The sequence below is a fragment of the Carassius auratus genome, unplaced genomic scaffold (genome assembly GCF_003368295.1).
Source record: "Carassius auratus strain Wakin unplaced genomic scaffold, ASM336829v1 scaf_tig00003808, whole genome shotgun sequence".
In the NCBI taxonomy this organism is placed as follows: Eukaryota; Metazoa; Chordata; class Actinopteri; order Cypriniformes; family Cyprinidae; genus Carassius; species Carassius auratus.
In genome coordinates, this window is record NW_020523550.1 from 16139 (window position 1) to 32281 (window position 16143).

General features: G+C 39.7%; 1 pseudogene; it reads right to left on the reverse strand.

The window, feature by feature from the left end:
• LOC113070381 (SH3 and multiple ankyrin repeat domains protein 1-like) overlaps window positions 1-16143 on the reverse strand; it is a 62575-nt pseudogene that overhangs the window by 15835 nt on the left and 30597 nt on the right.

Below are 16143 nucleotides of genomic sequence, written 5' to 3' on the forward strand. Positions count from 1 at the left end.
CATTGTATTCTGCGGCCGTTAACAGAGAGACAGAAGCTGCGATTCACACACGCGCACACACACACATGCAGCGCAGGAGACGTGCTACCCTGGCTATTGCGTGAGCGAGTGCTCACTCTTCTGCACATAGACACACGCACACGTCCAAACACGCGTGCATTGCAACACATCCATGCCTGTCGATCCACTCCATCACTCCGGCTCGTTCCTTGCACAGATGCGGCGCTCTCTCTAGCCCACCTCCCTCCCTCCCTCCCTCCCTGCCAACCGTGAGAAAAACATGAAAACAGCCAGTACCTGTAAATGAACCAGACGCTGCGATTCATAGGGCCTAGCGACGGCCAGGACGACGAGAGGGAGAGGGAGAGAGAGAGATCCTCCTCTCCGCATCCTCCCATCGCCATTTCCCCCCCCTCCTCCTCCTCCTCCTCCACCTCCTCCTCTTATTGCTGCTCCTCTTCCAGCCAGAGAACAGCAAACGAGAGCCGTGCAAGGGGAGGAGAGGAGGAGAGAGAGATGGAGAGAGTGAGAACGAGGGCCTAGCTCTCCCAACCCTTTCATACTTAAGACGGAGAGAGAGAGAGAATGTGAGAGAGAGAATGCAAGAGAGAGCGAGAGAGAGAGCGATGGTTCACTGTGACTGCGACAGAGGAGGAGAGAGAACGAGCGAGGCAAGGAGAAAGAGAGGGAGGGAGGGTGAGATAAGAGGGACAGAAAGAGAGAGAGAATGTGTGGTTGGAAGACATGGTTTAGCATGAAAGAGGAGAGAAATGATGCAATTTGATGAAGGGAGAGAGGGAGAGAGAATGGGGCTTGAGGTGACTTAGTTTGTTTGCTGATTAGTTAATGCATGCATTGAATGTAAAGGATTTTTAGACGCCATGTACACAGGAATTATTTCAGCGTTTTAAATAAAGCTAGGGATAATTCACAGGTGTCGCAGATGTCAATCGCTCATGGCGTGAGACGCTTAAAAAACAGCAAAGTGCACCGTAACAGTCGCAAGCATTCATCTAGAGCATATTTAGATAGAAAAAATAAATAAAAAGCACATGGCTAATGCGTGCATACGCACACCTGCTGCAGTGCAGGAGATCAAACCATTGGGAAGGTGCAATTAAAACGCCTAGCACCAGTTTCACTAGGGCAAGATAACTGTCATCTATCTCTCTTTTACTCCTCCCTCTCATGTACACATCTGCCTCTTTCTCTCTTCTTCAGCAGCCATGTGAGATGAACAGAGCGATGTCTCTATCACTGCCTCCACAAGTCACTGTTTTCCCATTCATAAAACTGGCAGCAGCCTTTGAGAGGTAGAGAGACAGGAAAAGAACAAGAGAGAGAGAGAGGGAGCACTTTCTAGTGCTCTTGTTGGGTAGCCATAGAGCACTACAGCTCTGAACCACCCTCCGCCTATTACATCATCAATATCACTAGCTACTGAATGAACCTGATTTTTTTTATTTCTATTTTCAATGCTGTTGCCTGTGGTCACACGGATTCATTGTTACATCGACTGAGACAAGATACAGCAGTCTGAGGGACTGTGTATCTGGAATATATATATATATATATATATATATATATATATATATATATATTTTAAATACATAAACAATAGCCAAGAAAGCAGAAGTGTGAGTTAACCGACTCATGTAACAAACACTATGATAAATATTAAGTATTAGCCATATTGAAATGAATTTGCAGCAAAACCTCGTAGATTGAATACACACGCATGCTAACTTTACTCAGTTAAATGGTTAGCTGCAGTTTATAATGCGCATCTAACGTGCATCTCCCCTGCTGTTATGACCAGACACCCCCCGACCCATTTTCAGCATGCAGTCCATCCGTTGAGAACAACTGATCTAAACCACAATGCATGTCCACCACCATTCAATAGTTTGGGGTTTGTAGGATTTTTATATTATATTTTAAAGAACTCCAGTCTTCAGGAATCATTCTAATATGCTGATTTGCTGCTCATGTAACAGTGTGCTCATTTGTAGTGTACAGTATTTTTACGGAAAAGCAAAATATACTTGTCAAAAATATCACCTGTAAGCTTTTCTTTGTCCTAGCAATTACCTTGTCTCTTGCTTTGAAACCAGTTCTTTAAATAATACCTTTGCAAACACATTGTAATTACGCTGGATTATACTTAGATAAAACATTTCTATTCAGTTTGAAAAAAGACAAAGACCAAACTCCTTGAATAAAAAAAAAAAAAAAAAGTGGTTTAGACAATTTTTTGTTTAAAGAAACTAATGGGCACACACCTAGTTTGGTCTTTAAAACTACTGCAACAAACTTCCTAGTAATAGTTAAGGTCCAAAATGTATTTAGCATTAAGAACAAGAACTACTGTAAAACCTTCAAGAATTTAAAGGTTATTGTCTATTAAGATGTTAACTTTTAAATGCATAAAATAACACAAAATGTATTTTCTGCAGAGTTAAGTATGACTGATTTAAAAATGAATAATTTTTTTTTTTTTTTACATAATTACATCAAATTAATGAACTCTCAAAAAGTAATTGGCGTGTTAATTAGCTCAATGTTTGTAATGGTCCAAGAGTCTCTGCATGTTAATCAGACTAATAAGCAGGCCATGGGTCAACGACATTAGCCATGCATGCTATGTGTACCATTGGTGCATGGTTGAGTAATCATGGTCACACAAGCAATAAGAGCAAGAGAGATTCATATAAATCTCACTAGCCACTGGACAGAGACAAGTGGATCTGTTTACTTACACAAGCGACTGTTTGTACAGGTATCGGGACAGAAAAGATACATGAACAATCTCACTCACTTCTTACTGCCATTTAAAGTGTCTGTGGGTATTGCACTTGTCTGTGGTGCATTTTTCGTCCTACTCTGAACCTGTTGATCTGTTCCTGTCTCTGGACCGTGGCAGATGTACACACTTCCACACCCATCTGCTTCCTCTTCTGCCTTCTGTCCAACTGACCTTAGTTCTTTCCTCTTCCTCTGCTTGTCCTCCCACACCTAACTCACTCTGACCCTCTCTGTCCTTTATTTTTTTCCCGTCTTCTCTTATTATCATAGTTCTATGCTGCCACTGCCCCTTATTTCTGCAATGAACTTGAGTAGAGGCTTAAACCCCTAAAATCATGCTGCCTTACCTTAAAGGGCTAGTTCACCCAAAATTACAATTTTGTCATCATTTACTTAAGCCCCTTTCACAATGCCATTCCAGCAAATACAGGGGTAAAGTGTTCCTGCAATTGGTCCCTGGTCGCTAGATTTTGCACTTTCACACTGCCAGTGATGACCCGGTATATGTGCGTGCTTACACACACAACCCTTGAAGATCCCGTAACGACACGTGACATCAGCGCGTGACGTGTAATGTACGAGTCGACAACGCTAGGCACGTTATACTTTCACTGAAGCAAGCAAACGATCTCTGCGTCAGCGCGGAAAGTGAGTAACTAACTGATCTCTGCTTCATTACAGTTTGCACATATGTTTTCGTTCGCAAATGTTGATCTTCCTTCAAAACAGCCGGTATCTCTAAAAAATGATTTCTAAAAAAATTGGTCTAATTCCGTGTCGAATCATCACTTCGACACGGAATTAGATCTGGCTTTTGTTCACACAGCGCTCGTCCCGGGTTGAACCCCCCAATGTTACTAGGTCCCTGACCCGGGTTCAATTCGATAATCAATTCCGGGACGTGGTTGCTTTCACACAGAAGGCGACCCGGCAATGTTCCGGAAATATTGCGGGTCCGAGGTGCAGTGTGAAAGGGGCTTTACTGTCATATGGGTTTTTGTCTTCTGTGGAAGACAGAATTTCCAAGCTGTACTTTTCCATAACATAAAAGTGACCAGAACTAGACTACTAGATTTTCTGTAAACTTTGACTTTGAATCATGAGTGTTTTTCACACAAATCTTATCATATTTCAAATGATTTGAAAATAGTGCACGAGCACAAGAAGAATACTTTATTTGGTGTTTTTTGTAATTTCTGGAGCTTGACAGCCCTAGAACAATTCTTTTCAACCCTTTTGGACCTTTTGGACTCCAAAGTCCACAATTCTTCACAAAAACATTCCCAAGAGAATGTTCTTCAGGGTTACCACTGTTTTCATGCACACAGACACACACACATAAAAAACACACAATATTTTTTTTACTCAGAATTTCTACCCAATACAGTTTTTAGAGCTTGCCACAGCTATGTAATGTCCATTAATTTTAAGATTTTATTAATTTACATGATCTATTTAAATGTACTAATTTACCTCATTTATGCAGTTTTTTCATGTTGGAATGTTGGAACCCTTGTTCTTCAAAAGAAACGCACAGTTATGAGGACAAATGAAAATAATTCATTTTTTATTATTAGTTGTTTTAGTTGAATTCAAATTATTTTAAGTCAGCCTGAGGCCCCCTTAGAGATTTGCTGATGCTATTTGAGAACCACCGCTCTACACTGAAAAAAAAAAAAAAAAACTGATTTAAGTGAACTGGTTTTAGGTCAACAATAATATATAATTATCACTGAATCAACCAAAATACATACATTTTTTAGCAACAAAAGTAATTTTATCAGGTAGAAACAGCATTTTACAGTATAGGGTCTTCAATCCTTTAAATGTATAAAGCAGCTTGGTCATTCGGTTAAACTTCTCATAGTGTTCTAGAACACAACGATGACAGTATTATCACTTAAAGGTGATCCATCCCTTTAAAAACAAGCACACCAATGTACCCACCAGACAACGCTTGCACAAGAAGGTAGAGAGAGACCCCTCCCCCTCCCCCTGTCACCTCCCTCTCCTTTAACAATGTCTGTAAACAAAACAGATCCTATGAATGAAGGAGGACAGCGAGCGAGTGAGGGAGGCAAACGCAGCAGCACATCTCCATCACTCAGAAGAAACACAGTCAGGGATGAGAGAGCTGAGAAGCAGAAGACATGAACATGAACAAGAAGATGAAGAGAGAGCAAAAGGGGAGAGAAAGCAAGAACTCACATCATCTCTGTCAAAGCCTCTTTCGCTGGATGTCGATGTTGTCCTCGCTGCCCTCCCCCCTCCGTCTCCCTCTGCCTCCTTCGCTCTCTACGGCATTGCTGGATCCACAATCTACTGCCTTATTCCTCCTCTTTCTACAACTCTCACACTCTTTCTGTCCTCCAGCATGGTAGACTACACCACACCGCTGTTCATTCAGAGCATGTGTGTGATGAAGAGCATGAGAGAGAGAGAGAGAGAGGAGGAGAGAAAGAGAGAGCTAAAGAGAGGGAGAATCAGCAGGAAGAGAGGGGGTAAGGAAGTGTGGATAGTGGCAGAAGGCGTATGTGTGCCTGTACAGTACAGTATGTATTTGTGCACGTGTTCCCATATCTGTATCGATGCCAGAAAACTTGCTGGCACGTTTTCAGCGGAAGACTGCGCAGCCGTGTTCAAGCAGACTCGTTCAGTGAACTTTTACCTGAAATTATACTGGACGTCCTTGACCCTATTACGCAGATCACTGTCCTATAAAAAGCTCACGTGCACTGGGAAGGGAAAAAGAGAGTGCTGCAGGGCGCTCAGGGACAGGGACGCTGGAATTATGACACAGTTGAGCTCGCACAGGCCGAAGGAAGACAAGGAGCAGAGAAGGATGATGCAGAGAGAGGAAGCTGCTATTAAAAATGACTCTGCGAGGGAAGGACAATGATGGAGGTGGTGAGGCGATGCCAGAAAGGACATAGTGATTTGTAGGGTCCTGGAAAAGTGGGGCTGGGGTGAGAACAGAAGAGCTGAGAGGTTGGAGGAAGAATAGAGACAGTTTGATGAGAATGTTTTTATAGAACTTAATCAAGGTTAATATTTTTTTTTTTAAATGCTATTTGACATGCGTTCATAACACATTAAAACTATCCTATAAAGATAAAAAAATGTATTAAATGTATTAGTAGAAGTAGAAATTTGAACACACACACATACATCTCTCTCTCTCTCTCTCTCTCTCTCTCTCTCTCTTTCTCTGTTTATATATATATTTACATAGTCAAACCAATTTTTTTTCAGACACATTCAACATTTCTAACCTTTTTACTACTTTATTTGCTATAGTTTAGAAAATGGACAATATGACAAGAACTCAGAGTTAAACTGTGGCAGAACAAATTAAATTTATCTTGATAATGTCAGATAAGCTTGCTAGAAAGGTATGTAATATATTAAGCTGAACAGCTGTCAGCTGTTGAATTTAACTACACTATTGATTTAGGTCAAACAATTAGCAAGCAATGTTTAATTTTGTCCAGTCTTTGGTGTAAAAAGGTTGCATTAGCAATTAAAGAAAAAACACTAAAGCAAAACGTGGTCAGGTCAAAGTGTCTGAATAATTTCTGGTCCCAAATTTTTATCAGGTTTACTGGCAGCCCACTGTCAAATCTTTGGGTATAATACAACCCAGAATGTTTGGGTATAATACAACACAGTTTACTTTATTTTGCTATCTTCATTTACATAAATGAAATAGCGTTTTGCATCAAAAATGATATCTGGTGACTACTACTGATTTTATTACTACACTAACATGTTTCACACTTGTATAAAGACTTAGGGTAAGGTGCCAAAAAGTTTTTTTTCCTCTTTGGTCATGTCAGTAGTTGCAAGATGCTTTTTCATCCATTTATTCATCCATGCATCCATGCATTCATCCCTCTCTTTCTCTCTCTCTTTCCCTTGCTCTTTAGTGCCCTTCATAGTATGACCTCCAGATGGAGTCACCACAGGGGTGGGAGGGTGATGGAGAGAAAATGAAAGAGTGCAGGGGGTTAGTAAAATGGGAGGAATTAAAAGAGAGAGAGAGAGAGAGCGCAAGGGAGAGGTGGAGCGGGACGAGGGGGTGACTAAGCCAAAAATAGAGGGGTGAGAAAAAACAATTACAAACTGAAAACACAGTAAGAAGTTTCAATCTGTGTGTGTTTTAGTGTATTTCTACACATGCACGAATGGGAGTAAGCGAGTGTGATCAGTGAGATTCAGAGTATACATTAAAAATCGGATTTATTATGTGTATATTTGTATGTAAATAATTTGCTAGGCTCGTATTGTGTTGTCTTGCAGGCTGCTGTGATGAGGTGAATGTGAGCTCTCTTTGCGACTGGGACAGAATGACATCACATGAGGCAGCTTTATGTTTACTGTGAGGTGCTAATGAAAAGAGCACAGCAGTGTTAAGTTACCAACACATGACTCACAGACAGTTAGACAGACTGAGATAGAGAGTGAGATTACAACATGGCCACCAAATACAGGTATTACAGTCTTGCGCAAAGTATTTCATTTCATAGGTGTGTCAGTATTTTTAGTCCCACCCTGCTCCCCAAGGCCAAGTGAGTAGGCTACACCATAGAGGAGCTCAGTAACTCCCCTCATTTCCCCAAGCCCCATACAACGGCCCTGGGTGACACATGTCACATGACACTGATTATGTAAAACATCCTATAAAAGTAGATTACTGATGATTTAGGAGCCGTCCACAAAAGAATCTGTTTTTGCATTTAGAAATGTGTGATGCAGAGCATATATATTAAACACATAAAGCATATTTTAAATGAATGGCAACTTACCCTGTATAAAATAAATTAATAAAAAATATGAAATAAAATCCTCAGACCCAGTTTACATTAAGTGGCCTTAACTACTATGTACTTACATTTTAATTAATAATCTAGTACAATGTACTTATTGTGTACATACATGTTTTTACATTGTACTTATATAAAAAAAACTACATGTAATTACATCTGTATTTAATTTCTGTAATTACATTTATAATTACACTGTTGACCCATACTTTACACCTCAACCCACCCTTAAACTTACCCATACCTCCAACCCTCTCCCTAACCTTACCCCTATCCCACCTCAATAGCAGCAAAAGTGTTTTACAATACAATATGGACACAATAAGTACATTGTACTTATTGTTTTATGTAAGTACATAGTAGTTAAGACCACCTAATATAAAGTGGAACCAAATCCTCTTTACAATAATTTGTTAACAAATTTTCCAGTCTTAGAATTAATCATACATATTTGGAAAAATATTAAGTGTTTATTGCTGAAACAATTAAAAAGATATTTAAAGACTTAAAGGGTTAGTTCATCCAAAAATAAAAATAATGAAATTAATAACTCACCCTTATGCTGTTCCAAACATGTAAGACCTCCGTTTATCTTCGGAACACAGTTTAAGACATTTTAGATTTAGTCCGAGAGCTCTCAGTGTCTCCATTGAAGCTGTGTGTACGGTATACTGTCCATGTCCAGAAAGGTAAGAAAAACATCATAAAAGTAGTCCATGTGACATTAGAGGGTCCGTTAAAATTTGTTGAAGCATCGAAAAATACATTTTGGTCCATAAATAACAAAAACTGTTGATGTATGATGCTGCTGACGTGTTTTCTGGTGCGCCGAACAAAGATAACACGTCAGCAGCATCATACGTCAACAGCCACAGCAGTCGCACTCACAACAGACCCGGAAGAGAAGAAAATGCTGAATAAAGTCGTAGTTTTTGTTATTTTTGGACCAAAATATATTTTCGATGATACAACAAATTCTAACGGACCCTCTGATGTCACATGGACTACTTTGATGATGTTTTTCTTACCTTTCTGGACAGTGACAGTATACCGTACACACAGCTTCAATGGAGGGACTGAGAGCTCTCGGACTAAATCTAAAATATCCTAAACTGTGTCCCGAAGATGAACGGAGGTCTTACGGGTTTGAAACAACATGAGGGTGAGTCATTAATAACATAATTTTCATTTTTGAATGTACTAATCCTTTAAGCATAAAAAATATAAAACTCCATTATGAAGCAGATCTTAAATAAAAAAAAATCAAACAAACTTTGTGTTAAGGAATTTCACATTAGAAAAAAAAAAAAGATTTTCTTTTGTGTGTGTGTGTGTGTAAATCAAGTCTACAACCTTCTGGTTACCACACTGAGCTTTAAATTGACAGTTCACCCAAATATGAATATTCTGTAATTTATTACTCAGCCTCATACCATTCAAAACCTCTAAGACCTTTGTTCATCTTCAGAACAAAATTATATTTGATGAAATCTAATAGTTTTCTGAATCTTCACAGCAACTGAAATATTTTATGGCTCAGAAATGTAGCAAGGACATCATTAAAATAGTCCACGTGACATCAGTGGTTCAACTGTAATGTTATGAAGCTATGAGAATACTTTTTGTGTGCAAAAAAAAAAAAAAAAAAAAAAAAAAAAAAAAAAAAAAAAGTTTACTCAACGCTTTCTTCTCTTCCAGGGGCCTGTACCATGAAGCTGGATTAGATGACTAGCCAGCTATGTTTCAGCTTAGTTTCTGCCAACCCTGGGTTTTAGGTACTATGAAAGTAGCTCGGCTTTAATCGGTGTTCGTTGCCATGGTATCTTACGCTGCACGGCTAACCTGCTCCGGGGCAGGTTATGTTCTGGATTCAAGATCTCAGACTGAAGGTGAACCAATCAGATGTGAGAGAAGTGACACATGTCTGACACAAAGTCACTCCAGTTTATCTTGCTCCAAATTAAAGGTCACTAATGCTAAAAATATATATATATATATATATATATATATATATATATATATATATATATATATATAAGTCCAGCTTTAATGATAATAACTGAATCATTTTATGATTTATATAATTATAGTGATTCATATTATTATTTATCTCTTACACACAAGCATTTTTAGTTTAACAGTTATTATAAATTATTTTAAATAAATATTAATATATACAGATCATGTAATATAAATAAGCTGTAGTATCAAAAGATTGCACTATTTAAAAAACAAATCTGAACTTAGATGTTCAAGTCTCTATCACTATATATTTTCAAATGTATAAACTAAGTTAACAAGTTCCACTTGTGACTACACTGATTGTGATTGGCTGTTCGCCAGTGATGTCACAGATTCATGTGCACGCGCTCCACAAACTAAGTATCAAAGCCCGAATTGACAAAGAAAGTTGATGAACAGCATCATGGTACCAACAAAGCCGGATTGGAGAGGTTTTGTTTTGTCAACTCAAAACTAATCCTGTAAGTCTGAATTTGTTCAGCTACCATCATGGTACAGGCCCCAGGTCAGCTGACCCAGCTGACACAGGAGCCGGCGTTCTGATGAAAACCCAGATGTGCTGAGACTTGTTTACAAGCAGAGGAATGCACAGGGGTGTAAAGGGATGGTTGGGGGAACTATCCCTTTGAACATTACACTGCACTTGGTATACACTTAGTACACTACTCTTACATGAAATATGAAGCTTGAATCGAAATGCCACACTTTATCCGCTTAAATGATGGATGACTAATTGTAAAGTACTGTAGTTCAATTCAGTGTCACATTCTTCAGCGTCAGTCTCAGCTGTTTAATTCTGAAATTAATTTCAAATAACAGACTCGCATCTGACTTCCAAAACCAGCTTCACAAGCCGCAAACATTGAGATGCATGAATCACACGCTGGCATCTCCGTCTACATGCCCGTCAGTCTATCACTCACACTCACAGCAGTGCGAGAAAAGACGCCAAGGCCTCCTCAGGTGAGTCACAGCCAACGGCAGCATTTCAGAACAACTGACAGAAAACTCTCCACGTGCTGAACGAAACACAGACTAACCCACAAGACACGCGAGTAGATATTAAAGAATGCAAATTCCTTGACGGTTTCTGACAGTTTTGGGAAACAAATCTATATGGGAAGAATGCAACTTGAAAAGACCAACATTTTAGATGCTTCTTAACTACCTTAAACTAACAAGATGTACTTTGAATGCAATTGTTGTATTGTATTTATGTTTTTTTTTTGTATTTTACGCCTTAGTGGTTCTTTTACACTAGTCCACTACCTAAATCAGCAACAAACCAGCGTAAACTAACTCTAAACTGGCCTTCTCAGCAGGAAGTCCTTCATTACAACAAATCGACATCTACATATTAGCAATGCACATCCATAAATTTGAAAGTGTTCTTACCTGGGCGCGTCAAAGCTGTCGTAGGATCCAACGGTGTAGTGTCGGAAGAGTCGCTTGGCTCTCTCGCTGCGGCTCTCTGAAAGACGCACACACAACCGCATCCACATGAGGTTGGGTGTGAGGGTGCAACTACAGCATGACAGGAAAATATATGTCCGACTTGAAGTTTCCCGCTCTGACAGAGCGCTGGGCCCCAAACCACGGTGAGTTTAGCCAGCGTGAAATGGCACAACCGGACTCTCTCACACTCCAGTAGTGCTGTAAACTATTAATAGTCATCATAACTGCTCTCCCTCTCCAAGTCTGACATCACAACATCACAGGGAAGCTGTGGCAGTCCGACTGTCCTACACCTCCATCTGGGTCTATCAAAATGACAGCTCTGAGTGTAGCGTGGACGTCTTTGAAACACATAATGTGTGTGCAGGTGCATGAGGAGTCTCACCTGAACGGGACTCCAGGCTGCGGAGAGCCACCTCCTCCACGCAGTCAGAGGGGAACCAGCCCGTGCGCCCGCGAACTGTCCCCTCCCAGTAACCTCCTTCACCCACACTCAACACTGAGAGAAGAGGAGAGAGAGAAACAACAGTGTGTGTGTGCGAGCAGGAAACATGAACAATGCACAATGTAATGAAAACACAATATATAGACCAGAAGCACCATGACCAGACAACTGGATTTTGAATCACCATCTTTTATATTTAGGTTCCACATTTGTTTCAGGATGCTTTGATGAATAGAAAGTTAGAACTGCATTTCTCAGGCTGGAAATGACAGTTCAGTTTTTGAATGTGGATCCCCTGCACACACTCATATAATGAACCATCAAAATAATGTTCTTATACCCCTTAGGGCACCAAAACAGCTAGGGCTGCCCCTGGTACCCAATTAAAAAACATAGGTGCAAGACGCCCCTGATACACACTTAGAGCACAATCTGAAGTACAAACAAACACACATTCAATCACAAATCACATGCAAAATGACTATCACTTATGCGTTTACTAATTCTTTAAAAAACATTCACGTATGCAAGCTATGGTGACAGATGTAAACAGAGTAATGGACTCTAATATAAAACACACACATACACACACACTAACATGCACATTGTTATTGGTCACAAACAGACATATACTGACATACCAACACATATCACCAGAATACATACACAGACAACGTTTATCCACACCTGTGAAAAACATACAGAAACAAACAAACATTTAACGGCACTCTTGCTGACATACACACATATTCTCACACAACGCACACTGACACAGAGGCACACACACACACACCCATTCACCTTTGACTTTGTCTCCCTTGTTGAAGCTGATCTCACGGTCCCCCTGGGCCGAGTGCGAGCGGGTGGCCACAAACACACGGCCAGGCACGGCACTGTAGAGACGGCGCCGCTGCCCGCTTGCTGTGCCCTGACTACTGATAGAGCCAGCCCTGTACAAAGGCACACGTATCAGACAACAGGGTTAACATTCATTTATGCACATTTATTACCGGCTCGACTCATTCAGTTGTACGTCTTCAGAGGACGTGAATATTGATGATGATTTAGGCATAGAGTTCGCTGAATCACAAGCTATAACCTTGTCCTTTCTACTCTCTCTTTCTCACCCTTGTCTTCCTCGTGTTTGCCGGCTCCGATCGTCTCGGTCGCCTGTTCGGCCACGGGACGGGGAACGGGTTCGTGCTCCACGGGGACTGCTGGAGCTACGCAAGGTGCCACCATGCTTTAGACCCTGACAGATAGACATTAACACGATGAGTAGCAATTCAAGTTCAAACATAAATACGAAGAATAACAATTAAATTGCATACACAAAATGCAAACATTTTGAATTTAGTTGTTTGATAAGTTTATTTAAATATATGGGGAATTATTAGCATTGGTATCAGTGATAGTTGCTATCAGTCATAAAAAGAGGCTATTAAACAAACATTAAATATATACTGTCTTTATTTTGTTTCTACATTAATTTGAATATTGAATGTAAAATTATTGCAATAAAAAACTATATTTAAAAACTTTAATGTTAGGTGGGGTTAATCATGATTAATCGCAGTTAATTTCAGAAACAAATATGCAATTAGTTATTTTTCTTAATAAAATTATAAGGAAAAACAAAAAACGTACAGACCCCCACAATTTTGTATTTATTTATACATGAAACATTGTTTTTAAAACAAAACAATAAATTACCTGCACGGAGACTAGGCTTGATCCGGCAGCATTGGGAAAAGCGATCCAATCTGGCACATTCATACTGTTGTCACTGTTGGCCCGCAAGAAGGGGTGAGGATGGGGCAATCCAAGAGTACGAGAACTCTCCCTCCTCTGGGGGGCATACTTTGGAGACTCCAAAAAGGGAACTGACATCAAATCAGGAGAGAAACAGTCATATCGAGAGAGAACAGATGCCAAGACAGACAGAATTATGCTCCAATTGCCAAATAATGTCCTGCAAAATGCACTTCACAGGATATTCGGTGTACAATCGTACACTGCATGGGTGGTCTGTATTCAGTGATGTTGCAAAGCATTACAAATGAAGTGAACTTCAACAGATCCCCTGCTGAGTGTGTAGAGAGCAGTCAACACTGCTTAGGGACTGTGTGAATCGCAAAGCAGCTAAAGAGAGACGAAAGTATCAAGCTCCAAATGTCACACAGTTTGAAGAGCAAATAAACTGTCTCACTGAGAATAAAAATACCGGCACAACCAAAATAAATCTCCGCTCCTTACCTACGTCTGATTCACGGTGGTTTTTAATGATTTCTCCCAGCTCAAAATGGCCAGACATCACAGCTACCTAGAAAAGAAGTTCACCTACGATTAATATTTGCATCTGTGAATGACGCACAGTGACGCAAGGCTTGGGAATAACACAATACTAAACACACATGCATTTACTTCCCTTGATCTAAAACACAAACGCACGATCACAGTCACAGCTGGATCTGTGGAGATGGCTGAGGTTAAGTAAAACTCTTTCGGCTCGCTGCAGCTTCACTCCACCTGGGACTCACAATGCATGCAAAAAACGATACGAGCTACGAAACCGCAAGTGAAAGGTGCCATTTCGGTGCCACAAGCATCGACAGATTTAAGTGCAAAAATAAAATAAAAAATGTGTTTACAAGCACAACACGTTTTGACATTAAACCGACACATGCACTAAATAAGTCAAGATGTCAAAATCAAGATGTTTACATAATTGTAGACATTATTATTATACTAACTTATAGTTATCCATGCATATTAAACTGGAATAGGGGTTCCTGTGGCTCAGTGGTACAGCATTGCATTAGCAACCCAAAAGGTTGTGGGTTCAATTCCCAGTGAACATACATATTGATGAAAAACAAAATGTATAGCCTGAATGTATAGCCTGAAAATCGCTTTGGATAAAAGCATCTAATAAATGTAAATGGATGGGAGGAGGCATCTTAAAATCCAAAAACATTCTTTACCTAGAAGTTATCTTTACCAACATAAGGTTGGAAGAGGGTTTGTAGAATTTAGCTTCATTTAATTACTTGATTCAACCAGTTAATGATATGCAGAGCGTTTAAAAACAAACACAAATAACAACATGCAAGTGTCTCATAATTACCTGGAAGGGGGTCTGCCCACTGTTATTCTTTGTGTCCTTACTGGCTCCTCGATACAGCAGAATGCGGGCACAGCTCTCCTACATGGTGAAATTAGACAATAACGGCCTGAAGATATTGAAGCCATCTGATGCTGACCATAAAATGTAACAAGCATTGTACATCATGCAACTTTATGCCCCAAGTAAATACACAACTTGTACACAAAATAATGACATTTTCACAGGGATCTTTAAAGCATGCTTGGAAACAGCATTCTGGTGACCAGCTGCTGAAGAGCATGTGTATGCTTGACCAGCACTAGTTAGCACAAACCAGCCTGAAAACTCCAGCTGGTTTTAGACAGGCATTTTCAACATGAGATTTTATAATTTGGCTTGATTTTTGTGTCAGGACCAGCTGTTATACCTTGTTATATAAAGCACATATGTGCAGGGCAGTGTTTCCTGAGGCATTCTGGGATGAGGAGTCTGCACCATAAAAAAGCAGGTGCTCTAAGTGTTGCGAGTTCCCATTTTGACAAGCCTGGAGAAAGAAAAAAGAGAACGAGAACAGGATAGACAAAGAATGAGAGGAGAGGAGGAAAAAGAAAAAAGAGAGGTGGATAGGAAGAACAGAAACAGTCATTTGACATTGACAGAAGGGAAAAGAGGGAGGGAGGAATAGATTTTATACATCGTCAGAACAGACACCTTTGCTAATTAACACCACAGTGGATGTGTGAGTGAGAGGAAGAGAACGAAAGAATTGAAATAGATATGGAAATGCACACATGCACAGAGAGAGAACAAGGACTGAGCAGTGATTCCCAACTGGTGATACTTGGAAGAAACTTAAGATCGGATTCTTGAACTTGTAAGTCTCTATTGCTTTTATGTTTGTAATGTCTGTCTGCAACTTGTTTAGCTTTGATAATTATTCAATACTGCCACAAAAGACTGCACATGACTTTATTCTTGTTAAACATTCCATCTGGCTGTTTTTAAAGGCTAAAAAGTGATTTATAAAAAGTAATAATAAAGTGATTTATTAAAGGGAGGAGAAACCTGGCAAGTGTGTTTTTCAACCACAATTTGACTGTTTTCAGTTTAAATTTGAATCATTATAATCATTCCCATAATATTACTAATGATGCTAAATGATATCTAGAGTAATATGAGTCGAAAAAAGGAACACATTTTCTTGTTAGTCTCCATGAAGTCTTACAGATGGAGGAACTGTGAAAACACTCAAGAAAGTTTGTACAGTGTAAGAAGGCACATAATAATATCTGAATAGTATGGTGGTGGTGTTTTATGAAGTTTCTTATGATTACCAAGGCCAGTGTTGGGTATAGTTACTTTGGAAAGTAGTTAGTTAGGTTACAACGTTACCATCAATTAAAAGTAATCAGTTATGATACAGCGTTACCTATTCATAAAAGTAACGCGTTAGAGTACTCATGCGTTACCAAAAATTAAAAGCCGTT